The 27685-nt window shown below is 35.2% G+C and overlaps 1 protein-coding gene across 3 annotated transcripts in view; it reads right to left on the bottom strand.

The window, feature by feature from the left end:
- The window catches only part of Sema1b (Semaphorin 1b), a 262804-nt gene that overhangs the window by 83945 nt on the left and 151174 nt on the right, over positions 1-27685 (bottom strand). The window contains exon 1 of one of the 3 annotated variants that reach the window (XM_089647341.1): positions 3764-4139. The exons of the other annotated variants lie outside the window; for them this stretch is intronic. The gene's annotated coding sequence lies outside the window, so the exon portion shown is untranslated. Of the gene's footprint in view, positions 1-3763; positions 4140-27685 lie in introns of those variants that run through there. 3 annotated transcript variants of the gene reach the window in all.

Below are 27685 nucleotides of genomic sequence, written 5' to 3'. Positions count from 1 at the left end.
AAAATTGTTTCCTTTACGCCTTCATACATTTCTATTGAAAAAAAAATTTGTAGTTTAAATTTATATTTTTTATTGAGCCATTTATTTTTTGTATTCTACTCAAGGGAAACTATAGGAAAAACTTGAATTTATCTAAAGCATATTTTTTGGTATTATATAATGTACACCAATTCGTTATAAAGATTAATCAAAATAGTGATTTCGCAATAAGCTTCGCCTTAAGGGGGCTGACAGATTACGCTATACGCATCATGGCTTCGCCTATTTCAGCATATCGCTCCCCATAAAATCCCAATGGGAATGTATGGCGAGCGATATGCTGAAATAGGACGAGACTATAGCGCGCTTAAAGCGTGTTCTATCACAGGTTTAAAACGATATCAAAGTACGACCAAAAAATAGTTTAAAGCAACATTAGGGTGGGTTTTTATGTTTGTTGTAATTGTAATTAGTACTAATAATAGGATTTAGGTGAATAGATACACTATGTTTTTAAATTAACGATAGCTTTGGAACATAAAAATATTTTTCGTTACAAGAATAAGAATTCCGATTTCTAAAGGTAAAATATGATTATTGTGTAGTAGCATTAACTGTGAATTTCTTACATCACAATTATTTGATTCTCACCTCAACACTGAGAAGCAGATACCGTTGATTTCATAGCGGCACACCTGTTATTGAATAACAAAAGCATCGGATACGCCATCGCAACAAATATAATAAAAATTTCCGTGCGCTACACTTTGTTTTGACATTTGATACCAATTAACTTGACGCCGAAGTGTCAGTCAAACTATTCCCGCTACAGACGGAACGGCATTTTTAATTTTCCAACAATAACACCACCGCGGCGCGGCACCAGGTAGGACTAGCGCGGACCAGCGGCTCCGGCTCTGCGCGGGCGAAGCAATAACAAAACACTCGAAGGTTAACACAGTACACACAGCCATGGCCGGATGGGTGGAATACAATCATGAACCACTTGCATACAAATGGATTCGGTTGTAAAACGAGGCGGAAACGTATAAAAAATTCAAAAGAAATTAACAATCAAATGATGTCCCACGTAAAATCCACGCATTGAAACTACTGGCCTTAAAAATCTTTATGCAATGAAAGTTTTTATTGACAAAATTTCACCCATTTTTTGTGGGTGGTCAGTTGAAAAGCTGGTGGCCACAAACTCAAGTTTTACGTGGAATATTAAATACAATTAAATAAATAATTCGTGCATCATACTTTGTAACTTTACTAATTATATAATTCTTCTATCTGGTCCCCTCACTTTAAAATCTACTCAGTATCCATTAAAAAAATCAGCTTAAATTTCTAAGAGATATTAACTATAAACTCCCAATAGAAACTAATATTAGAAAAAACTATTTAGAGGAAAAATAATTAAAATTATAAAAACTCTCAAGATGGGACTTTTATTTTATAAATTATTAATGGAATTATAGACAGCCCTGATTTACTGCATCTAATCACCTTAAGAATACCAACTAGAAATTTTAATTGCAAAAAATATAGCGAGTACTTAAATGACTGAGACGTTTGTACCTAGATTGCATGCAATTAGCAATACTTTCGAAGAAATTGTAGATGTGTTCAACTGCACGGAATACCTATATTACAAGAAGACGATATTAACATGCCTTAATAAACATAATGATTAAGGTTAGCATAATACTATTCGTCTGCATGGGTTCTATATAATTTCAGTTGTGATTACTGTTCCACTGAATTATTATCTATAATAATATCGTGTGTTATACGTTAATGGACATGTGTTTATAAAGGTGATCCTACTGAGGAAGAAGTACGACTTATATATTCTGACGTTAATATTTTTACATTTCAAATTCTCTTATTCCTTTTCCTTTGGACATCGTTAGAATGGCGGCGCAACGCTTCCGATATCTTCATTTTAATTATGGATTAAACTATCAAAAGTTCCGGAACTTTCCCGACTCTGATAGGAAAAACCCGTAAAATCTAAGACGATGAGCGGCTGTAAGCGGCGGAGTTTACGCCAAAACGACCACCATTACTTAGTGAAGTAAAGAGCTTTGCGGCCTGAATTAGAGGTGGGTGAGTCCTGCATTTTTCCGGAGGCATCCGAGGACTGCTTCCTTTTAAAAGAACTCGAGTTCTTGGAGTGGGTCCCGGGTCCGAGTTCTTGTGTGCGGACTGGGTACTGGGCGACTACCGGGACGCACGGGTCCGGCCAAGGACTCGGCACTCGGACTCGGATAGAACCCGCGAAAGAACTCGGACCCGTAGCAGGACAAGGACCCGCACAAGAACTCGGACCCACACGAGAACACGGAGTCAATCCCGTCACCCATCGCACCCGAGTCGCGAGTTGTGCAGTTTACATTTTGGCGAAGTTCAACGAAATCCATTCGTGTCTTGTCGTGTTCCAGCTGATTGGGCTACGGCTAATGCGAGGCCGTAACGGATGTAGTATTAGGTTCCAAGTTCCAGATGATCATTTTAGCACACGCGTAAGCAGTAATAAATCAAATATAGTAACATAAATTTCGGTTGTCGTTGAGAATTTGTCGTTTTCATAATCTCTGTCCATCGATATAGATAAAGGTACTTGGTCGAAGCCTCTATCAAATGAAACTCAGTAAAGGCGAGATGTTTTAAAAACAAAGTCAGGAAGTAGTTAGGTACAGCATTGAACTATTAAAATTTTAACAATTAACAACATGTTTTAATATCTATTTATTCCAGTCCATTTTTTTTTACTTTTACAATACATACTCACTTTGTTCAATATATTATTGTAGGATTTGTGTATATTATATATTTGATTTGTATATTTTTCCTTTTGGTTTCACAAATATATACATATATATGTCTCAGGATCATTAAAAATAAACATTTGCCAGAAATTTGCCTTTCGAATGAACACTATTACGACATAGCTAAAAAATTTTAACAAAAGATAGCCATTTTAAATAAACAATTATTGAATAAAATAATCTTGGTACCTGATTTATCGCTTGTCTGAATCTTTCCAATACCAGTTGACAATCAGTTCCAATTTTTAAAATCAAAGCAAATCCATATTCTAGAGTTCATTGAACCAGAGTTACGGATACACAGACAGACACCACTGAAATTTGTATTTTTAATAACACAAAAAATAAAACTTTAAAATAATGTCAGTCGATATTATTATTTAACTAATTAGCTCATCGGTTTAGAAAAGCAACTCATAACCCCAAATAACTCCAATAAGTACTAGATATTAAACAATAAACAAAACATCCACTTACTGTAAAGCAGGTAAACAGAAGATGTCTTCACCACCAGAACTTACCACTCACTGCAGGACTCGCGAGGCCGGTGGTGGAGGGAGGCATTCGGGTTCGAGACCCCGAGTCCGAGTTTTCTGGGAATTGTTGATTAGAGGCATTCGGGTCCGAGTCCAAGTCCTTAGAGGCATTCTCGGGTCCGGGTTCTCTGGGAGTCGTTGATTGGAGGCATTCGGGTCCGAGTCCCAGACCGAGTTCTCTGGGAGTGGTTGATTACGAAAAGGAGTGGGAGTAGGACCCGCTTCCCGCAAAGGACTCGGGCTCAAGGACTCAATCCGGCTGAACCTACACATCGCTAGCCTGAATCTGCGGGAACTACTCGTACCTACCTATCGTAGCTGTCTTAGAGTAATCATAATGTAAAACTCCACTGACAACTGCATTGTTAAAGATCATTTTTGTTTATGTAAGATGAAAAATAAAACACTTACTTTGTTGATAACAGTCAGAAGCGCCGTCAATTACCCGAAATGTTTTTAGTCATCAGCATCAATATTTTTCATGAAGTTTACCTGTAATATAAAAAAGAAAAAAAATAGTTAAAACATTCACAATTAGCATATTGATGAGTTCACAGAACAGAAAGATACTTTTGACACCATTTTTAATTAATAAGGATATCTTAATCAGAAAAACAACTCTATAAAATAATATTCTGCTTCTGCTGCCTACGTCATCCTCATTATAATAAATGTGCCGTTAGAAACTGGGATCGAGTAGTTCCAGCGCCAAGTAGGTGTCGGTTCATCAGCATCAGCATCAGCATTAACGCCGCACACAATGAGAGCCGGTCCGAAGAGAATCGCACTCCGGGCTGTACTGTACTGTAGAGGTGGGCAAAATTGATTGAATTAATTCCATGAATTAATTCAATCTTGTAACACAATCGATCTTATTCTCATTTTCAAAAGGAATTGAATCTTAATTCCTTATCGTTGGCATTTTTTTCTAAACATTTTACAATTAAATTATTTCATGATAATAAGGTAATAATTAATAATGATGTGCACTTTAAATGATTTAAATATTATAGTGTTTCATAGAAATTTAATTAAATATTATTACGGTAGTTTATTACGAAGTTTATATGTACTGTGCCCTGTCGCACTAAATCGCGTATCTAGTATCCCGCGTCCCGCGCCGTAATCCAAAAGACTCTTTTCATCGAGTCCCCAGTCAAGGAATTAACGAATTTATTCCGTTTTCAGTTGTGACGTCACGCGTCGTGACACAAATCCTATGTCCCATGTACCGAGTCTGTCCGGACAAGCGGTCGATCTCAGGGAATAAGTGAAACAGGACAGAGACAGTGACACTCGAGACAGAGTTCCCAATTCCCTATTCGTAATCGAGTCCCTTTCCTTACTAGTTACAGGTCCGTCCGCACCGTCTGCAAGAACGCAATTCATTAATGTCGCAGATAGACACAACACACTTACTAGTCAGAAGTTCCTAATTCATTGCGCTATGTCAGCTGTCAATCGGTTCGTCGTTAGTTCCCGCGTGGCTAAACCTTCGATTTAGTACCTAGTCAGGTGAAAACTTTCTACTTCGGAATCTGAATTCTAGTAAAAAAGCGAAAGTATCTCCTGTATTCTTCTCCTTTCCACTTGAGAAAATAATGCAATACGCTTAGAAACAAAACCATATTTACGTTATTGTTCTTATAAGTATGTTTTTTATGTACCTGCCTACTTGTAGACGTAAAACGAGATCGGTTGACTGTCGAATTGTGGGTGATGATAACAAGTAATTTGTTTTGATTTCTGTATTTTTGTACTGAATTGTATGCCACTCAATTTCAGACGTTCAATCAGTTTTTATTTGGCGCATGGATTTAAAATTACCATTGAGGTAAGTACCTGCAAACATTAAAATAAATGAATATAATATATATTTGGTTGAAGCTTATTCCAGGTGAACCGATCGGTTAAACAAAAGTGGGATAGCAATAATATAGTTCTTATAATTGCTTTAAGAACGTATCTCATTGCCCCTAAAATAATATATTTTTTATGTAAAGGTTATACTACGTACCTACTTTTTGTAGTAAATATATAGATAGTTTTACGAAGAAAGATAATAATAATTTTTATTCTGGGATTCAGTTTGCCAGCAAAAATTTTCTATGCAGAAAAAGAAAAATCGAGTGGAACTTTTTATTTTTGGTATCGTTTAATGATGTTTTACCTTCGTTTTTTATAGGAAAAAGCAACATATTGAATAGCCAAGATGTATTCCAGAAAAAGGATCGAACTTTGGTGTTACTTTTCTGAAGTAGATGGAGGGATGCATTGCTCCACAATTTAGAAATGGCAGTTAAAAAATAAACATCCGACTATTCCTCTCCAGGTCCAGCGCCCTGCGCCTTCCGTTTCCTTTGCGGCACCCATTTTAACGATTTTATTAGTGACTTGTAAAATTACTTTTAATTTTTGTTTGTAAAATAACATATTTATTAAAAAGTTTGTAACATGTTTATTTTGTGGAACGACATATCTTTTTTTTACTTAAGTTACTCCAAAGCTCTCCTCGCTTTAAGAACTCTGTGCTATAAAGTGTAAAGCTTACAAATACAGGTTTTCTAAGTAAAGTTATAAATGTACTTCTGCAATGTACATAATAAATCCCTATATTTGATATTTTTTGTGTGTTTATTTTAAAAAAAATTTTCAAAACGAACACATTTATGTGAATGCGAAAAAATGGTTCATTATTGTTTTCTTTAAGTTTCCTAAATGTGAGCAATCTAGGTACAAAACCAAAATGAAGTGTCGAATGAAGGAATTAAATGAATGAATTTAATGAATTAGTTCACTTGACCAGGTGAATAAGACTGAATTGATTCATTATTGTGAATGAATCTGCCCATGTCTACTGTACTGTACTGTACTGTACTGTACTGTACTGTACTGTACTGTACTGTACTGTACTGTACTGTACTGTACTGTACTGTACTGTACTGCTACACCTCGTCGGCACAAGAAACCGCAGCTGTGGCTTTAAGTGCACGCCGGGGCTTTGTCGTAGAATGCCTTCTTGCTCCATTTGCATTTGCTCTTTGTATGATTGCGGGGTGACTAGACGGGGATGCTGCGAAATCACTCGAAGGAGTTTCAAGTTATTAACCTCCGCAAAGTCGATCATCGCCGCAGTTAAACGAGGCGCATAAATGCACCAGTCGCTTAAAGACTGACTTTTCATTACAATTAAGTACATAAAAGACAGCATAGAAAATTATAGCACTATACAGGTGCAAGATCTGTTAAAATATAATAATTGATTTATTTATTAATTTCTATTCACGTACACACACAAAAAATATTACCAATCAGTAACAGTATGGGTCATTAGTAGTGTTTTGTGAACACCTCACCAGGAGAACTTGTGCTGAAGTGATCGAATGGTTTAAATAAAATCGTCATAAGTAAAAACACAGCAAAATCCATGAGATTCTCAAGAAGAATACTGTGGTTTCACCCACGGCGGAAGTATTGTATATTAGGTTAGTAGCAAGTACATCATAATATAACATAAACACAGTGTAGTAATAATTTAGCAATAATAAAATATAAGTTATATTCACCGACATCTGTATCTGTAGATAAGGGAAACTTCGAGGGTATACATGATTATGGATACATTTTTGAAAAGCTCGGTCACGCTTTCATCGACGTTGTCGAGGATTTAACGAAACAGAATGTTGTAAATCTCTCAAAAAATCGTCCCTTAAACAAGCTCACATCTTGATATCCTCTTTCAACGACATAAATATCCTACTAAGAAGATTTCGGCGATCCTCACGTAGGCCGCTGCAAAAAAAGAAGTGCGATAAATCAACGCAAGCATAAATAAAGCTTCTAACCGGCCGCAGAGGGACGGGGAGAGGCTGGGAGGAGCACGGAGAACCCTTTCCTCTAGAGCTCGGTGTCCAATGGAGCAAGAGGGAACTTAGCAGTCCCTCAAAAGGACCACTCAGCCAAAGAGAAGGACCTCACAGCCCCGAAGCGAGTATCACACGTCGAGTGCGAAATATTGCGGTTTGTCGGCGGTTGCGAGTTGCGACCACTGGCACTGTGGGGAAAGTGTCGATAACTATAATGGTTTAAATTACAAAAAAATTCAAACAACGCTCCAGAAAAATATTTAATAATTTTATTTAGTCATTTCAATACTCCCGTTCGTAGCTCCGTTTATGATAAAGTAATGTAATGCTTTTTGCGACCTCGCGACGAAGTTGTATAAGAAAGGGCCGAAGAAAGGGATTTTTAATCCGGGTTTTAAAGAGGTTTAAAATAAATGAAGGAGAAATTATCATCGCCAGTCTATGTATACGAGTTGCCGACATCAACTGTGAACGGGTGTTGCACTTTTCTAATCGTTTGTAAATAAGAGAAACTAATTGACACGTGGCATCTGATGCTGTCACATTATTTGGAAAATCAATGTTATCTGTTCTCAGTCCGAATGTATCGATAATGTTACGGGCAAATTGGCTAATCCGGTTAATCGGTATGCATAGAGACGTTTTTAAAACGACTTACTTATTTCTATTCTCGTAAATAGATTAGTAGTAGTGTTTTGTGAACACCTCACTAGGAGAACCTGTGCTGAGGTAAAATTACTAATTTCGGCTGTCTATTGGGAATCGTAACAGTGGTTTAATGAACCCAGATTTGTTTACAATTTAAGTGTCATTTTCAAAATTGGAATGGAGTATGTCAAGAATTCAGAAAAGAGATAAAGTGCCACCAATAATATAATATTTTAACAGAAAATTTATATATTTTTATTTTTCAAAAATAGAACTGACGTGTTAAGAATTCAGACTATACCATGTTTTTCACTGGTCTGCGTCAGTACTAATACTAATTTTAAAAAAAAACTATCCTACAATAATGTAAGTGTTGATAATATTTTACTCAACCACGACAACTTCCATGTAATCGAGTACCACGCCGCGCGCCTTCTAAATATTGTGTGTAGCAACATGGCGCTAGCGAATGGCGAGTATTAAATATCACCGGTGATGAATCATTATAATATATACGCGTGCATCACTTACCACTGCACACAGCGATTAATTATCCAACACTTAGGAAAGGATTAGCTTAAGGGTCACACACCTCTGGTAGCGTCAGCTGGCCGAGGAAGACCAGTATTAAGTCTTTTGTAAGTTTTTATTATTATTAAAATGGTATTAAGTAATACTTAATCTTCGAATCATGATACAATACAGCGCAATCAACCGTGAATATCTGATTTAGCGGATGGATAAAACCCAAACATAATTGAAATGAAAGGACTCCATGATTTAATAACACGTTGGGTAAAGTATGCGCATACATTTAATCTGTTGATTATTACGTATTCAGTGAATACGCTCGATCTACCCGCGTGGATTTAATTTTTTTTACCAAAATCGTGGTTGGTCGCCGTATTACTATGGTATGCAGAGATGTATTAAAATTTTACAGGAAAATGTTTGATAATAATCAAGGTTAAAAGCAATGACCTGTATTTGGATTTATTATACCTATGAGAGCTACTCGTTCCAAAATCCTGTTTAAATGTAACAAATACTCGCTTGTACCTAGATTGCATGAAGGTACTAATGATGTGGCGTATCTAATTAACTGCACGGAAGGTAGGTATAAGAGGGCATACTATCATATATTTTCAATCAATATTATAAGTCTATTATATTGTGCTTGTATCTCCTTCTAGCGCTTGTGTTAATTTTATACTTTCTGTGGTCATTTTATGATCAAAGGCTACAGTTAATTGTAATTTTTTTTTAAATTATTATTTCTAGTATTTGATAATGCTTGCTGATTGTGACATGCACTTATTTTTTATGGTATATTTATAACGTGGATATTAGATAAATAAATTATGAAATTTACTTTTTTTTTAAATTCTAGCAGTGGAGTCGAAATTTTGATTTCAGTTGCGGAAAAAACTTATTGTTCTGTTCTCCGGCTTCCAGATTCGCTCCTTAAACATAATGTGTTACAAATACAAGGGTTATCGACATTTCAAGGCAATCAAATGTCTAATGCACGTTTTATAAGTAATACCTTCAGTTAGCTAATAATTATTTGAAATATTTTGTCGTGCATGTCGAAAGTAGCAAACTTCTCCAAGCTGAGTATGTGCGCATATCGATTTAAATTTCCACTTGTCTTTCAAACGTGATATAACATCAAAGCCTTTTTCATATTAGAACTTACACAATCCGAGATATATTATGAGGCTGCCGAAGCCGGGTCTGAGGGCGGTCGATAGCCCGAGCTAGAGACCCGAGAGCGGCCACCGTGAAATCCTCTTTGCCACGCAAACGCAATACATTCGCGTGCAGAGATTAAAGCAAAGAGCAGCCATTGCATAACCAGAGGAACTAAAGCGGGGTCCTGACACCAAATATCGGCAGTTAATTAAGTTGTTTGTTAAACTTGATTGCATACATGTACATTATGCTCGTTGTCTTCCGACATACACTATAATACATAGACTACAAACCCAAAACAGATTCCCTAGCACAGTCACTCTTAACACACTATGAGCGGGAACGGTATTTTTACCCGCGCGGCCGACTGGTGCTTATCGGCGGGACGGGTAAAAATACCCTTTACGCCGGCTCCACTTCAAAGGCGAGGAAGGAAAATTATTATTATTATTTCCCGTGACTATTTAATCTAAACGCTTGAAGACATTACAAACTACACACACATAAAACAAAAAAAAGATAAGCTGTTGTTTCTTTTATGTACACACATACTCTTGCAATAATTAGGCAATTTTATCGTGTTAAATTTCAAAGATTTTTTGTTAGTTGTACTGGGAATATGAGTATATTCTTATGACGTGTTATAAATTCATTGGACCTCTCTTATGAGATAATCCCGAGGATGTTATTACAATAATCATTTCCCGAATGACTTTTCCCGGCACTCGTTACTTGTGAAGATAGAGTGGCGCTAATATACACGTGCTTTAGTTATGATATACAGAGTTACAAAACAGACGTGTTTTTTAGTGGAATTTATTTAATTGATATTTTCTTTTACCCTTCAAAAATGTCTTCAGATAATAACGAAAGTCATGAGGAAATATTCGCCGATAATTTGTCTGCCCATTCTGGTGAACATTTAGCTGAAGCGATATATTTTTGCGCTATTCGCGAAAAACACCCGCTATAGGCTAGAGTCTATTGTTTGAAGCGCCCGACTACAGTGGGTTAACTTATTTGAACATTGATAAGAATATATAACGTTTCAAAGGTAACATGTGGGATTTGAATCTTGTGTAAATTATGATTATTAGTTTTAGACTGAAATATGTTTAAAAAGCTAGTCAAATATAATATTACTCTTCTCGTTTCCTCTTAAAACTAGCTGACACAATAAAAGAGATAAACGTATTATATAAAGTGTGCCCAAACGTTGGGAAAATTTGGTAGCAAGTACTCACAACACTATGACGAACGGTTGGCGAAATATTTGCAGCCTCTGTGATAAATATTCTTACTATAATGTATACCAACTAATAACAAAAAGTCGAATTACACATTGTTTCTACGACTTACTGCCTCAATGAAGTATTCCTGTCACGTAGTTTATGAAAATTTGTTTTGCGTCGACGTTTCTGCGCTCTGGGAAATGTAAACAGAGAGAGATGGCCGGAGCGATGATTGGAGGCTGTGTTTATCTCCAGGGCCAGTGGGCCACGCCACGTTAAAGACAGATTATTGCGGATAATAATTGGCCAATTTAAAGTTGATCGAAAAAAAAATGCGCGAGCAATAAATTCATTAGAAGAAACATCTGTGAGATGAGATAAAGAATTATGGATGAGACTTTGTTTTTTTTACGCTGTTCGAGATTCCTTTTAAACAAGGAGTGGTTTTCTGAGAACACAGACTTTGATGACGCAACTGGCAACTGTGTTTATTTTTAGTGCGCTGAACAGTAAACCCGCTAATTGATTATTGAGGATTAAGTCTATCACCAGCTAATGGGGATAGAAATAGAGATGTTTAGCATTCAAAAGTCAAAAGTCGCACGTGCGTGAGGTCCGCCCAATATTTTTGAGCAAACACCGAGCATCCGTCTTCGACATCTCAGTCGTAAACATGTTTGGGAAGACCACAGCGGCATAATAATTTTCCAGTGGGTACTAAAACCTTCGGTGCTAGCATACGCAGTTGCTTTCGCACATACAGACATCCTCATTGTGCATAACCAATACATTCACGACTCAGGACGTATATTATTGTAGAATAGCACTTCTCTCAGAGGTTGTCGGAATATAAATACAAATATCAACAGGCTCGTAAACTGAAGACAAAACGATGCTTTTAAGGCGTAGGTAAAAGCTTCAAAACAGGTTACGTGGAAGCGCGATACAATTGTTCTGAACTCCGTCTGTAGAGTCAGCCACAGGTGTCTTAATTAATAATACAACTGTGCTTTTATTACCATTTTCTACAATGAAGACGTATTCATTGATGGCTAAAATTCAATGAGTTGTAAAAAAATGTGCCCGTTTTCACATGGACCTTCGGACTAACTATCTAACTTGATAGATAAATAAATATTAATGGTATAATTATGGACGGAATATACAAATACACACTTTGACCCTGAAACAAATTTATAAGTTAATCAAAGGAAGTCATTACCCTATTACGACCAACGATTACATTAATGCACAAGAAGTAGGAGTTAGACTTGGAACTAGCTACCCACTATTATTGACATAGTCAATAAAAATCATTTGTAAATTGCCAGAAGAACATAAAGCAGTATATTTTAATTAAAAAATACTCGAGTGTGGGTTTGTTGTCAATAAAATACGATACGAATTCTTCTCAATAAGAATTGTGCAAATATCTCGCCAGCTCTAGTTTGATAAATGCGCTTCGTGTCAGTCGGTGATCGCTGCAACTTTCATATCGGCTTTTTTATTCGGCGAACCCCGTTTTGAAGTTTCGATAATTCAGGTTTTCATTTGAAGATTATGCAACTAAAATGGAATGGCACATGTTTGTTTGGTGATTATTTTATACCAATTGTAGACAGACGCGATATAAATCTTCGCACACGTCGTTGGATGCAATTAATTTGGGATTTAGATGCAATAGATATTTGTTTTTATGTAGGCGTAATCAATGGAATAAACTTTGCATGACAAGACACGCAAGTTGATTTAATTAATTTACAATTATTCCAACCCGCCATGACATGGTAAATCCACCCAACAAGGAAAGGTACTAAAACAACGGGAAGCTTTCAATGGGGCAGTAAATATACAGTGGTTCGTTACAATGATGATATAAGCTATTTAAAATTTTGAAACCGTAAAAATTTAAAAGGCCGTGATTATGTTACCCTAATAATTCTTAATGTTAATTAGTAAAATGAATATGATTGGCCATAACTGGGGTTCATGTGAAAACGGAGTTATCATTAATTTTAAATGAAGGTGTAAAGAACTGCTGTTATAAAGGTAATAATTTCAGGCGTATAAATCGCCTAAATTAACAACACACTCATTAACTTTGTACTAATGAACATAGTACAAAATACGATTTGACAACCTCCATGGTCGAGGTGAAAGGCTCTTGACTAGCAATCCGAAAGTCGCGAGATCAAATCTCGGCGTGCGCAAGTAAATTTTATTTGAATACATTGTTTTTTTTTCGCAATTTATTCATTAAAAATAGTGTAAAGTATATTTGTGGCACTTTCCAGAGTGACGGACACTTTCAGTATCGCCCTGGTTTAAGACCACCATTCAGAATTCAAACGTTGCTTGAAATGACTTGGCCGTGTTTGGTGATCAGATTGGAATAGCCGGGAACTTCCCCACCTTCCTCTTCCTCATCCCACTACCTTCGGTCACACAACATACTTAAGTTGGGGATGCAATAGTCTCACTGGTTCCAAACGGTTGGAAGCAGTCAGAACGATTGCGCGGTTTTACATAAAAAAATATAATTATTCTTTTTTCTAATTTTTTTATTTCTTGTTTTTTTTTTTTTTATAGTGAATACCTCACAAGAGTCCCAACTGCTCCCGTCTGGAGCCAGTGAGACTATGGCATCCCCAATTGGGGGATGTTGTGAGGCTGAAGGTAAGTGGGGAAGTACCTGGCTATTCAGATCTAGTCACTAAACACGGCTAAAGCCATTTGGAGCAACGTTTCAATTCTGAATGGTGGTCTTACACCAGGGCGATACTGGTAGTATCTTCCACTCTGGAACGTGCCGCAAATATACTATACATTATTTTAATGAATTAATTGTGAAATAACACAAATTAATCAAATAAAATTTATTTGCGCACGCCGGGTTTGAACCCGCGACCTTCGGAATGGCAGTCCAATGGGTTACCACTGGACTATGCCGGCCGTCATAGTCCAATGGGTTACCACTGGACTATGCCGGCCGTCATAGTCTTGTGTATTAATTATGTAACAATTTCTAGACCTTTTGTCTTATAGAGTTTTGATTTTCGATGAATATTTGTTAGTTAATTTTGAAACATAATTAAAGTAACACATGTACATTGAAAAATAAAACAAACATTATTTTTGCTTTTGTTTCGTTTACTTATGTGTTTTGTAATTGTAATTGTTTTCTTTTTTATTTTACTTTACTTTTTATTTTTTATGAACTGTCCATAACTATCAGGTACATAAATGGCACTTGTGCCGTTAATTCTAAATAAATAAATAAAAATGCTCTCATCATAAAACGTTTAAGTACTAACTCGCATGCATATCGCGAGATTAATTGTATCATTGTTAATCTAACCGCGGAGTGAAATGGAAAAGTGCAGCCTCACAATGGTCCAGCGTGGGATTTATGGTGTTAAAACTTATTATATGCGAAGTTCGCATATAATTAGGCTTATACTTAAAATAAGTGCCTATTTACCACGAGCGCATACGGAGAAGAATTGATTTTCGCAGCAGATAAAATTACTTCCGAAAGATTAGAAATTATAGTGGCGTATTTTTTTACACGGGAACCAATGTCATTGCATTTTAACGAGAAAGTTTTCTTAAGTATTAATTAACTAATTTTAGCCGGCGAGGATTTCATACAGTTTTCTCAAAAATATTTATAGAATGTTTCTAATTTATAATTTATGTCGTGCTTTTCACGCTCAATGCCAATGCAGTAACCGTGAACTTCGATTCTAAGTTGTGAACTTTAACGGCAGAGGGCGTTGTGATCGTTTTAGCGTATCTACAATCAATATATACACACGGAAAACAATAAATCTAAACAAGCAATCATTCAAGTCCGATGTTTGCAAAGGCACTCGACACCAATACGCAGAAATGCCGCAAAAGTTATCTAATTATCATAAGAATGGAAACCAATTGTGCATATTTGCTTTTAGATGCGATTCAGGGAATAGATGAGTGTGTTTTTTTAGATATTTACACAAAAAAGTATATATTATTAACAGTATGAACAATGTTTAGATTATTTGTAGAAGAATTAGTCACTTTAATAACTCAATGATGTGTGCTGTGCACTTCGAACTAACATATTATTAACACTTACAATAATATTATATTGAAATATTCACACTTAGTTTAAAATTTACAAAGATGATCTGTTCGCTACAGAGAAAAAATTTAAAGTGCGAAAACAATCTATCCGCACACCTCATAATTGAATATATTTTTAATTCTAAACTTCTTAACCTTCAATTTTGATTGGTAAATATTGTAAGAAGGTTTAGTAGAACGCATTTGATTCATGAAAGGAAATAACTTAATATCGAGAATACATTTAGAAACAACCAAAGATATTAGTTCTTCTAATATCTTTGGAAACAACAGTAGAGTAAAAAGAAACAACTGGTTTGTATAATACGGTGTTCGTGCTCCCAGTTCAACCGTGATTCAAGCCATTTCAAATCGCGAACGTTGATAGATGCGAATAAACAATAACAATTAACTATCGGAGTTAAAAGTTATTTTATGATGGAAATCCGCAATTTACCGACTGTGATAAACAGAACCAAGCCGCGGACTGTTATTTCAAAATACAATAATAGATTTCAAAACCTGCTATTTGTTTATATTGTTTGATTTTTTTCCAGTCCAAATATTAGATTAGCTGTTACGTACATATTGGTGGCGTGACGTAAATTTTACAAACTTAAAAGTATAATTATTTAAAATTTAAACTCCAAAATACGACAGAAATTGTAAGGAGAACATGTAAGGAGAGGAACAAAAAACGATATTTACAATTAATTAACATAGCTAATTTTATTTTCTTTGATACATAAGCAGATGTACAAAGACATAACAGAAAGAAAAAATAAAGGTTTTCTCATCGTAAGTCTAAAAAATTAATTAACATCACATAATATTTTGGCGAGTGATAGCTGTTTCGCCTTCCGAATACATTGTCAAGTTGTAAATAAACAGCAACGTGCTCCTGCAATCGTACTACGTCCTGCCGACGTAATTCGTGTGAGAGATAGGTAACTTAGTTTCAGAAAAGTTCTTTTATTAACACTTCTGTTCTTCTACAGGTACACTATATGGTACACTTCTTACGGGACTACTACTATAAAGGACTAATATCTAACTTAGATGATGGTCTGGTATAGAAAGAGGCTGAGTGAGATCGCGCTACGAGACTCGTCTATTGTCGTCACACTCTACAATACGTAAACCAACTTAGCGTCTTTCTATTCCCACAGAAAAACTGATTTAGAAGCGTTGAGTCAATAATGCTCACACGAGTATCTGATTCATCGATACATGAATCACACGATCTTAACTATGTAGGTTCTCTTACGTACACATGTTGTATTCAGCATCTTCAGTGTTACACAACATTATAAGTAGGTTTACCTATTTCCTTATTGAATGTCGCTGATTTATAAGATTATTATTTTAATTGTGCCCAGAATTTTGCGCCCAATGCCATGACGGTTTTGGTGGTAGCTGTAGGACCTGGCCACTGAACAGACAATTCTTAGAATTGTAAACTATATCGATTAGAAAAAACCGCTGGCGCCAAATTACACTCTGACTCCTAGGCCCCAGACAGGTCAATGAAATCGATTTTCTGTTAAAGAATTTCGTTGAAATACGTCGAATGATATAAAATAAAAATGTCGCCGATTTACATAGACATCTCGAATCCTAGGCCACAAATAGGCAAATGAAATGGAATGTTTTATCTTTTTCGGGCACATCGCAAGAAGTAAGATAAAACTGAGATAACTTCTAGCACAGAGACACGCCCACAACCAACTTCTATCAGTTAATCAGTTCAGTGGTTTCGGCTCTATGTATGGTCAGGTGTGGCGGTGACAGGTGTCCACAGACAGTATGGAGCGGTATTTAGGCCTGCGAACATCGATCCAGTGTACCTCATCACATATCACATAGTACTAAAACACCTAACCAATGATGATGTAATAAAAGGTTTTAAAACTTTTGAAACCGGTAACGGGCAAAAATAAATTGAGTGAAAAAATTTTTGAAACAATTTACTATATGAAAATAAAACAATATTTTTTGTTTAAAACCACGATTTTTTATTAATTTTAAGACCGACCGGTTTCGCTTCACTCGAGCATCGTCAGGGTACAAAATTAAACTCAGTTTAATTTTGTACCCTGACGATGCTCGAGTGAAGCGAAACCGGTGAGTTTAATTTTGTACCCTGACGATGCTCGAGTGAAGCGAAACCGGTCGGTCTTAAAATGAATAAAAATTCGTGGTTTTAAAAAAAAAAATTGTTTTATTTTCATTAAAATGTTAAACCACAAAGTGATTGCTTTCTACGAAAAAAAAAAAAAAATAATATAAAATAATTATTAAATAATAAAATATTTAAGCAAGCTTCAATTATAAAAATGTGTAAAGAAAAAAATAACACAGAATATCAAGAATTTTACAAACTGATGAGAAATGGAAATCAATTTATTACGCCAATCTTTAAAACAACTCAAATGCAAAACCATTATATTTACCAAGCCATAAAAAACTACAATAATCTCCCTTCCGAATTGCGCTGTATTACGAACCAACAAGAACAAATCAATAAAATCAAACTTTTTTTCAAAAAAAACTTATATTAAAAAAATATATGGATATATTATATTTATATTTTACACATAACATTGAATCACTGAAGTAAGAATCGTGGCTCCCTTATCAGGCACAAGAGCTCCTCTTCTCTGATAAGGTATACATGACCAATTATGTACCTAAATATTATATTTTGCAAAAAAATGTATGTATTAATGTAACTATGATCTATATTAAAAAAAAATAAAAATAAAAATTATTATATTATTAAAATGGAATTCCACCACGAATTGTCAGTATCAAAAACAGAAAAACCCAACCAATGATTTCAAAACGATCGATATCGGCTGCTAGATGTGTCAGTTCTGCAAGGTTTTTCGACCAGAAAGTTTTAGAACCTCCTGAATTTAGATTTCCCGCAATTCGACCTTTAATAAACACTTTTTGTTATTGTATCTATCGTTATTTCTCATTATAATACGGTCGGTCACCGTATAACATGTAAATTACTGCGCTTTGTATTCAAAATAACTCCCCGTTCTTTATTAGCGCTGTTGGTAGGTACTTCAATTCTAACTATTTCCATATACCTATAACATGAATAAAAATAAATAAAAACAGATTTTTGTTAGCTTTTGCCGATTTGTTTGTAATGCTATAAAAAACAGACATTTAAAGAATAATAATAATTAATTATTAGTCTGTGTGCGATTTCACAAATAACACACTACTTGGATTGTTAGTTTGTGTGAGATTTCACAAATAATACACTACTTGGATTATTAGTCTGTGTGCGATTTCACAAATAACAAACTACTTGGATTATTAGTCTGCGTGCGATCTCACAAATAACACACTAAGTACTTGGATTATTAGTCTGTGTGCGATTTCACAAATAACAAACTACTTGGATTATTAGTCTGCGTGCGATCTCACAAATAACACACTACTTGGATTAGTAGTCTGTGTGCGATTTCACAAATAACAAACTACTTGGATTATTAGTCTGCGTGCGATCTCACAAATAACACACTACTTGGATTATTAGTCTGTGTGCGATTTCACAAATAACACACTACTTGGATTATTAGTCTGCGTGCGATCTCACAAATAACACACTACTTGGATTATTAGTCTGTGTGCGATTTCACAAATAACACACTACTTGGATTATTAGTCTGCGTGCGATCTCAAAAATAACACACAGCTTGGAATATTTACTCTTACAACACAAAATGAATGCCTTCTGCTCTTCTTAAAACAAGTAATGATGAATACATAACTCCTTAGATAGGCATTCAATCAATATAATATCTCGGCAGAGGAACCATAATTGAATTTCATAATTTATTAGTGTTTCAGTCTGTTTTCGGCAAGAACAAATTTGCCAGTCACTTAACGCCTCGCGAACTGTTGGTAACGATGCGCTTAAGCATTTAAATATTTCCCAATAGGAAAATAACGTGACATTTAAAAGCTAATCTTAATTACACATGTCCAGATTATGAGAACCGCGCGGGCGATAATGACCCGATTAGAGACGCAATAACACCCATCGGTGCGGTGTGAAGTGGCCTTAAGTTCACGTAGAACCAATTACATACATTATTCAACAACCCACCAAACGCACTGCGACGTTGTTCGGAAGTCTTTAGTAAAAGGCTTCTCGAAAGTACCTACAAACTAAGTCGCTCAAAGAAAATCTCTTGGCTTAGTTGATTGTAATTAAGCGATCAAAATTAGAGTAATTATTGTAAAAGGATCAGAAAGATCTTATTATTTCCATATTGACAATATAAGTAGCCCGTACAGGAAAGACACTCAATAAATTTCGAAGTCCCTTTTTCATTTTCTATAGATAAGAAATTTGTCAACTGCCTTAAATGATTAATGATGTGAAAAGATTTCGATAGTTTCTGTCTACAGAACTTGAAACGGCCCTACGATCTGGTCCGTAATAAAACTCTAGTGCCAGTGAAAAAACTTGTAATGAACTCAAACTCGACTGCTTTTCATAACAAATTAAATATTCTACTCCACATCTTTCCAGTTACATTAGAATCCCGTTACAGAAATGGAATTTTATACAGATGTATAATTAGGTACATCAGAATTTCGGTTCGGCGTACGGCACACAGCGTACATTAATTTGTTCCTATACGCGACAGGGCAATTTTAATACAATTGTAAATAGAATATTATAAATAATATGAAGGCGTGGTATCATTTATTCATACTTAAAATTAAACAAGGAAGTTGGGATTGAATAAATACGTATACCAATGGCGTATTAAATAATATACTGCTGTACAAACTTCTGACATGAAATCATATGGAATATTTGGATTTCTGGAGTCTTAGTTTTTTTTATTGATACATTTTTTATTGACCGGTCGGTGGCCGAGTTGACATCGCGTTTGGGTCCCACCCAGGCGTAGTGTGTTCAATTCCTCGGCTGGCTAAGTCCTCCATCACAACACAAGCGACATTTTCAGCTTACTGTGATGGTAGTAGGAGATTTTCAAATATTGTAAGGTTATTCGAAACCTGGAAATGTTTGACTTTCGAAAAAATTAAAAATTAGAAGTATATTTTTTTATAAAATATAAATGGTAACGTGAGACTCATTGGGTCCTACCCATACCCCACCTACCCATGCTGGGGCCCACATTTTACAATTTTATGTGACAAAACGTATGTAAATTATGTTAAATTTGACGAATTTAAATGAAAAATTAAGAAATAAAATTAAAAAAGTAAAAGAAAGCAATGAAAATAAAATAATTAAAGTAGAAATAAAAAAAATATATCAATATTTTTTTCTTATTAGTCCGGTTGTGAATGATACGGGTAGCAATTTTTTTTATGTTTTAATGATGTTTCGGTGTTGTAATACATTCTTTTTTTGTTCTTTCATCTTAATTTTGTTTGTGAAATGTTTTTTGTTTTCCTCATTTTTTGTGTCGGGTGTAAGATTGTTAAAAGCTTTTATTGCCTGATATTTGTAGTGTTTTTGTCTGCAAGTGACTTGAACAAAATATTATTATAGAGTAATTAGTAGTGAATTTATTGTTACCTTCAAAATTAATTCTTGCAATAGCTGGGCAGGTATCGCAATTTGGCTTTCATAATTTAGGGCTGTCAGCGATTTAATGATACTTTTTGATAAGAAATAATAATTTTTAATAAAATATGATAGCTATAGATGTGGTAAAATATATGATATAGGACCCACGCAGAAGAATATTATCATGCCTAACATTGATTATTGTGATTGAGGTATGTTATTATAGCCTTCTTATAACTATATTCCGTGCATCTACTACTTCTGAGAAAACATTGCCAACTGCATGCAATCTAGGTACAGGGGAGTATCTAAATGACTCAGTCCAGATATTGCAATTAAAAACAATTTTGGATTGACTGGTTCTTGTCGGTATGTGGAAGGTAATTAGACTCAATAAATCAGGGCTGTCTATAATACCAATAAAAATTAAAAAAAATAAAAATATGACCGATAGCGGAGTTTGTTGCTCCTCCCCAAGCAATTATTCCGTATTATATAATGGAAAAATATTTTTTTTTCACTTTTTTTTTTTTTGTGACACCTCACAAGAGCGTCTCTGCCTGTGCAGTGTACAGACAGGGGAACTATGTCACCACCCGGTTGGGCGGCGTTGTGAGGCGGAATAAGGGAGGGGCTGTAGGAAGGGATTTGTTAATGCGGGCCTTGAAGAGGCTCGGATTATAGGAGGGAGGAAAAACACATGCCGGTAGCTCGTTCCACATACGAGCCGACTTACACAAAAACGAGTCGTAAAAACGGCCCGTTCTCATGAAGCCAACGTCAACCGTGAACGGGTGTTCAGCTCGTGTCCGTCGAGTTTCGCGAACGTGCACCGGTGCATCAGGAATCAATGCTGCTAGCTCCTTGGAGCAGGCTCCATTGAAATACCTATAGAACAGACACAGCATGCCTACATTGCGTCTATGAATTAGAGAAGGCAATCGGTCTGTTAACAACGGATTGTCAATCAGACGGATCGCTCTCCTTTGCACAGATTCAAGTAGGTTTATTAAGTATTTTGGGGCACCATCCCAAAGGTGGCTCCCAAATTCAATAGTTGGGCGGACTTGAGACTTGTACAGGGTCAGCAGCTGGTCACTGTTGAAGAATCTCCTAGCCCTGTACAAGACGCCCAACTTCTTGGAGGCCTGATTTACTCGGGCTTCTATGGATCACTTGATTTAGTTTAAATATTTTTCTTATGTTCAAAAAAATGTGCATTTTTTTGACGAGTTTATTTATGATGTGTCCATTTGAACGAAGACGGTAATCATGTTTATACGGTTTGTACATTGTAAAAATTTTCATAAGAGAGAACGATTTCGATGATAGCTTGTAAAATAACGTTATTTGATTGAGAATATGTGAAGAGTTTAAATAATACATAATGTTAGTGAATTTTTGTTGCTGTGCTAAATAAATGGCGAAAAACTTGGTTGTAAACTGGTTTTTCATTAGATACTTGAATAATCGCTATACGAATTTAAATAAAAGCATACATGACAAATAAATAATAATGTCGAAAACCGGGTCCCAGATAACTAAAGCAATGTTATTTATTATACTTGGAATATTAACTGACAATTAATTTTATGTTTACAAAATATAATTAAATTCAGAAAAAAACATTCGTTATAAGCCTGAGTGGAAGATACTCTCGGACCACCATTCAGAACTAAAACATTAATTATAAGCCTGAGTGGAAGATACTCTCAGACAACCATTCATAACTAAAATATTCATTATAAGCCTGAGTGGAAGATACTCTCGGATCACCATTCAGAACTAAAACATTAATTATAAGCCTGAGTGGAAGATACTCTCAGACAACCATTCATAACTAAAATATTCATTATAAGCCTGAGTGGAAGATACTCTCGGATCACCATTCAGAACTAAAACATTCATTATAAGCCAGCATTATAAAGCAGCAGGTTTCGCCTGACTGAAAACTTGTCACGTAGATAAATAAAGCGGCAGGTTTCGGGTGACTGAAAACTTGTCACACAGATAAATAAAGCGGCAGGTTTCAGGTGAGTGAGAACTTGTCACGTAGATAAATAATGCGGCAGGTTTCAGGTGAATGAAAACTTGTCACGTAGATAAATAAAGCAGCAGGTTTCGCGTGACTAAAAACGCATATACAAAATAGGCGTGACATAAATGTAGGTAACTTGTTATATTAAAAGTAAAACATAATTATGCAATGATAAAATAAGTTCATCATGGACACAGTAGGCGATAGCTACCCACGAAAGCGTGGGCAAATGATTTCACGTCTTCACAAATCTCTAATGTGACAAAATTACCATCAACCAAAGCAATTCGAATTAATTTAGTAAGCATAATTTAAAAAAAGTTTAGTCATTAATACAATACGTTCATTTTCTACGTAATTATAATATCATGGTAAGATGTACGTCGTTTTCCAAAATTTAATTATAAACTTTAATTGATTGTGGTGGTGTTTATGGCAAACCTCGCTTATTGCGAAGTAAACAACAGACTTACAACGCTGGCTGGAAAAGCCTCAATTTCCATACAGGAAAAGGATATTATCTTCATTTCAGTAGCACTATAATAACGATATTTCATTGCCTTGTTCTAACTACGAGCTTTAAATAATGTTTAAGATAATATTACACACAGTCAGTTTACATCTGAACTGCTTTACTGTGTACCGAGATATTTCCGAAAACAAATTTGATGTAGAGTTAGTTATTAAGTTGATTAGTCAACGTTACTCTCATAGATGTTTTGTGTTCAGAAAATGTTCACTAGCGACGCCACCGGCTGTAAAGCTAACCTTGTCAAGCTGTTTATATATTTTGTATAAGGATAGTCATAAGTTGTAATAACTAAAACTTTGCCAGTAATTTATAATTATTTTATTTTGAAACCCTTTATTATTTATGGTGGAATTTCATATTAATATGACTTTTTATGGAGTAAAACACCTTTATAAGAACTTTATCATGAGTGATAGATACTTTCACTATCTTTCTGGTAAAAGAGCCCCATTCAGAATCGAAAAGATGGTCGGAATGGCTTTGTACACCCCGATCTTCCCTTTCCCAATATCTTTCCCCTCCACACTACCTCCAGCCTCACAACATGCACCTATTGGCGATGCCATAATCTCACTTGCTCCAGACGTTTGGGAGCAGCGCGGTTCACAACAAAATAAATTATAATGGTGTTTGAATAAATATTTTTTAAGTCTAGGATTGCAAAGTATACCGATTATATTTTTAAATGGAATATTATTTAGCATTAACGACCCGGATGAAAAGAAACTGCGACAACCGTGTGTCAGAATTGAAACGAATCGGTGATATTATCTCCGGCTCCGGCTGGAGTAAGGGGTGGGGCGAAGGGAAGGGGGGGGGAGGGAACAGGGGAAGGGGAGTATAGGCGAGATCTAATACAGACAAAGTAATGGTGCACAGGAAGGATAACGCCGAAGTGGGTGGAGCGGGTGTCTTGATAGATATTAATGAGGCCAGAAAACACTTTATACTAAAAAAATCATTAAAAAACAGGTAGGTACCAAAAAAAACTTTTTCAAGCAATTTCAAATCCCGATTGCAACATTAAAAAATAGATAACATCTATACGACATCGCAGACCAGTGATATTATATTATTACGGGATATTATTGTAGTAAGAAGAGAATTACAAGTTAGCGCAGACCCGTGGAAAATCACGAGATTTGATTATGCTTGTTAAGATTAACCGAAAGTTAAACAAAATAAATTTTTACACATTCAAATATAGAAATAAAATAAATTTATAATTAAAAATATTGTACTTGTCTAGGTTTCATAGGTAGGTACATTATAGCTTTACTGAATTATTCACATAATCAGTTCCAATTTTGAAAATGACACTTAAATTCCTTGAACCAGAGTTACACAGACAGACAGAGAGACCCACAACCGAAATTAATATTTTGGATAGTATATTTTTTACGATTTCTTCAATTCATTTAATTTTTTTTAAATTTTGTTTATCGTGACAGTGCACTAGGTTTAACGGGTAAAAACATTCCGTGTTTTATAAATTAGAAGGAACTAACGAATATATAAAATATGTATTTTTTAAATACGCGACTGACAATCAGTATCAATCGAGATTATAAGGAAAAGTTACGACAACTTTTAAACACGCACAATCAACATTTGATTAGAAAATCTTTTATTCAAAATATCAAATCATATTACGTTCCTTTATTCGGAGGAATTCCAGAAAGGTCGCAAAATATTACTTCAGAACACCTGTACCTGTACCTGTATTCGTGGACATAAATTGGTTTTCCTTTATCTCGAAGGGTCAACATAGGAATGTTTTATTTGTTTTTGTCTTACTGGAATTGCTTATTAGATTTGTAAATGACCGCCGGGCCAATAAATGTCCACCTCTGTTATGTCTTGGAAACGTCTAGGTAAAGTGATGAGGGTATGTTAGCTTTGGATTAGAAAAATCACAACGAATTGCTGCGTAGGTACTCTTAGATAACGGTCAGCCAGTTCAACGAGAGCCAGTGCTTTGAGGCCCGGCTTTACTTAGCTTGGGGCTGGAATTACACACAACACGATTTATTTAACTTGAGCGAAGGACACAAATAGAATGTTTACCTAACCGAATAGGAGTTGGGGTAGCTGAAAGGGGTGAACAGTAAGCAATCGAATCTAAATTAGTAACAAAGTACGCAATATTGTAACCATGTTGATATTACGTAAATAATATAAGCTTGAAATAATTAAATCCACCCTTAAATAGAAGTTCTATTAACATTCTATTGATTTATGTTTCTTTGTATGTTTTTAATTTTATTAAGTGGATACCGCACAAGAGTCCCAATTGCTTCCAGCCGTCTGGAGCCATTGCGACTATGTCATCCATAATAATTGGAGTATGTTTTGAGGCTGAAGGTAGTAGGGAGGTGAAGGAGATAGGGAAGAGGAATGTTAGGGGGTACCTGGCTATTCAGATCTGATCACCAAATACGGCTAAAGCCATTTCCGGTTTTGAATTTGCCATTTTGATTTGAACCCGCGACCTTCAGGTTGCTAGCCGAGAGGTTTACCCCTCGACCACGGAGCCCGTATTCCGTTAGTGTTACAGTATATTGCATTTTAAAAACATGATATTGTAATAATATATGTAGGTACGAACCCGAGATAATGACTGAAAAACGTACAATTCATCATGATATTAATGATAGAGCTGGCTAGTTATTCGGTTAAAACATTAATCTATTTCAAACCCTGTAATGCCCAAAGGGTAAGGTTAAAGGTAAAAAGCAATTAGGCCCTTCCAGGCGGATTTAATAGATCAAATACAGTCGGTGGGCTTAATAGATATTTTGTGTTTATTTAAGACAGATAGTGAATTACATAAAACCATTACTCTGTCATCACGAGTTGGTGTTTGGTACAGATTCCAACTTAGCCAGAGTTTACATTAATGTCCGTGGACGACAGCAATGGAAAACGCAATACATATTACATAATAATAATTCTGACAACGTTCATAATTATTAGCTATTGCTAACTTTGCAAAATGTCTGGTTAATTCCTATTATTAGTGTATGTTTTAATTTAGAAGTGAGCGTGTCTTCTAGTGCAGACATAATAATGATTACCTACATCAAATTACGGTGTATTATTTTATTATGTTACGTCATCATACCACTGTATGCATTTAATGGTTTAGAATGCAATCTTGATTATTTATTATCTGCATCACATAAAGTTTATAAAGTACGAACCACTAATATATTAATATTAAACCTAATAATCATCAAGGCAGTATTTTATTTATTATTTAATTTTAATACTGAACAAAAGTCCAAACCGTCAGGAGCCAGTGAGACTATGGTATCCCCAATTGGGTAGAATTAATTATATTATAGGAATTATAGGATGGGAATCTGCTGTACGTAAGTATATACATAACCTGAACACAATTCAAAAAGGAATCATAGAGACCATACTGAAAGTACCCATAAGAACGCCTTCGATAGTTTTGATATACCAAATGTTCAACAAATTTATGCTCAAATATACTATTGAAACTAAATAAAAATACTGAATCCTCTACAATACCGTGTGTTCGTCCTACTAGATCAACTCACAATGACATAAAAATGATTCCAAGTCATAAAAGCACATTCGGACAAAGAAACTATATTTATTTTGCAACAAAACACGACGACATCCGTCCCCCAGATATAAAGCGAATAGAAAATTTGAATGATGATTACAAATAAAAAATAAAAATCTGGTTGAAAGAGATAAATTAAAAAAAAACGGCATAGAAAACAAATAAAATATAAATGAATAACTTTAGTCCGCCTCAGCACAGGTCACCATAGTGATAAGGACTAAGAAATACAATTTACAATAGATATATTCACTATGAAAATTGCTTAAATAGTAGCTACAATAAAAAAAATAGTTGCGCATGCCAGGATTTGAACCCGCGATCTCCGGATTCATAGATGAGAAGCTCAGCCACGGATGAGTATATAGTAGGCCAACAATAAATTAAACTATTTCGAAAAGATTTTAATACAAAATAAGTACGCAGAATTCCACATGAGGGTAGGTAAGCGACTGGGAGGCAAATGGGGGGTAACCAGAAATATTATACCTAATATAGGTAGATTTCTGGCTCTACGTCAAATTTAGCTGGTTATTAATTACATTAATCTTATAACGGCTCTCTTTATTGTGGGGTTAGAAATAAGCTTATTTTTTCCGCGGTGTAGAGTGAGACCACAGACGAGTCTTAATAATATAGAGTGGAGCGATCTCACTCAGCCCCTTTCTATACCAGGCCATCATACAAGTTGGTCCGCAATAATAACATTCTTTAAATCAGTGTATCTATCCAATAAACTACATACATTAAGAGAAGAACAACAAGAGAGTAATCATTGTAGAACTGTTCATAAACCAATTACTTACCTCAAACAAATTACTAAATAACATTGGCGCAGCGGCGAGCCCGTTAGTTAGGTATTAAGTATTAAGGCTTCCGAAATATCGTGTGATTTAGGTAGATTGGTTTGTTTTTTAAGGATTTACATTCAAAAGCCTCTGCATTATGATTTAGACACAAAATTGAAATACGATTAACCGATTAGGAAGGCAGTTTTAAAACCCGATCGTATTGGGATCAGATCGGATCGGATATACGA

This window comes from Hesperophylax consimilis, chromosome 3 (genome assembly GCF_061612785.1).
Source record: "Hesperophylax consimilis isolate HC1 chromosome 3, BYU_Hcon_1.0, whole genome shotgun sequence".
Classification (NCBI taxonomy): domain Eukaryota; kingdom Metazoa; phylum Arthropoda; class Insecta; order Trichoptera; family Limnephilidae; genus Hesperophylax; species Hesperophylax consimilis.
The sequence above is the reverse complement of the archived record's forward strand: the minus strand, read 5'-3'. Positions and strand labels throughout refer to the sequence as shown.